The sequence below is a fragment of the Austrofundulus limnaeus genome, unplaced genomic scaffold (assembly GCF_001266775.1).
Source record: "Austrofundulus limnaeus strain Quisiro unplaced genomic scaffold, Austrofundulus_limnaeus-1.0 Scaffold48, whole genome shotgun sequence".
In the NCBI taxonomy this organism is placed as follows: domain Eukaryota; kingdom Metazoa; phylum Chordata; class Actinopteri; order Cyprinodontiformes; family Rivulidae; genus Austrofundulus; species Austrofundulus limnaeus.
The window spans coordinates 503,767-505,397 of record NW_013952450.1 but is presented as its reverse complement, the minus strand read 5'-3'; positions in this window follow the sequence as shown (position 1 = coordinate 505,397).

The following is a 1,631-nucleotide window of genomic DNA, read 5'->3' as shown; positions in this document are numbered from 1 at the left end:
CTTTTATTACGGTATTTAACCAGGCAAATCTTATTGAGATCACAGAACTCTTTTGCATTTGATGTCTGAAGGCAACTTAGCACGCATGTCTTTGGTCTGTGGGAGAAAACCAGAGTACTTGGAGAAAACCCACGTAAACCCCAGGAGAACAYGAAAACTCCACACAGAAAGACCTCAAGTCTGAATCGACGATAGAACCCCAGACCTTCTTTTCGTCAGGTAACTGTGCTAACCACTGGGCCGTTGTGCTGCTGCATTATTAGCTTGGACTGATGATGAGAATGGATGGTGTGTCTAAAATAAATAAATCAATCAGGAAAACAGAGATGTTTCTTTTGCAATTTCAAGTTGCATTTTGTGCTTTCAAAAAAACTTGATATGTTGAACGTCCAAAACGAAACACGTTTGTTCCAGTTTCACTTACAAACAGCATAGWATATACTGGGCTGTGGGGGGAAAGGCTGTGGGAATGCTAAATGCTGAATGACAAGGTCAAACTAGCAAAATGCTAACCAAAATCTAAATACAGCAAAGTGTAAATGTAACAAAACAAAGTGAAATAACTCTAGCTAAAAGCCTGGGGTACTGATTACTGTAACATGTTGGGTGATTGGGACAAAAACATTTCTACAAATGGGGTCAAATTCACAAGGATATTTTTTAAAAGCAACAAATAAAATGATTATTATTCAAGATTGCTTTAGTTTAGTTCGATTCTGCATGTGTCACATAGAACAGAAAAAGTGTAAAGAGGCTGGTGCAGTTTATGTAGTCGTCAGATTATCACAGAGTGCCAGCCAACATGATYATGACCTTTGTGGGGACGGCTGCCACGCTCACCTGTAGAGGAAATAGTTTAGTTTCTATTTGGGGAAACTGAAATAGCTGAGGCAGACGAGTTTGTCACAAACTTGAACCAGCATGAATCACTTCAGGTTTAATACAATACGCATTCCACCTAGGTATCTTTTCTTTCTGTTGCTCTTTACTGTGTTTCTTTCAGCCGTAACCAAGGAAAAGGTCAGAAAGGGCTTGAACTAAAAGAGGAAGTTTGACTCTTGTGTCTTTTGCTGGCCCAGATGGCAGCGAGCTGCAGCGTGTGACTCACACGCATGGCAGATTGTATCACTCAGATAGCCGTGGCACATGGACAATTTCTGCTCTTCACTTCCTTTCTCTGGTTGTGAGCATAAATGGGACCTTCTAGACATGAACAGCTGCAGCCCTCAGCTTTCACTTCCCCTTCGATGAAACCACACATGTATCTGTTACCACAACAAGTTCCCCAAACATGGCCTCCTGTGCCCTCATGCCAGCACATGCACACATTTGTCCTCATGTGCCTAAAAGCACATATGTATAAATTAGGCGCCTAGCACTAATTTTTTTTATTTATAATTAAACGACTTCACGTGGGTCTCTTATGTTTCATGTTTATTAAGATACTTCCAGGATCTATTTTGTTTCTGCTCAACTTCCTTAGCAGTTCTCCTAAAGTTAGATTTCCAACGTTTTGCATGATAAAGAGCTCCCGTTCTCCAACCACAACATGCAACTTGGCAACGCTAAATGTGCTATGACACTGAAACACACACACACACACACACACACACACACACACACACACACAC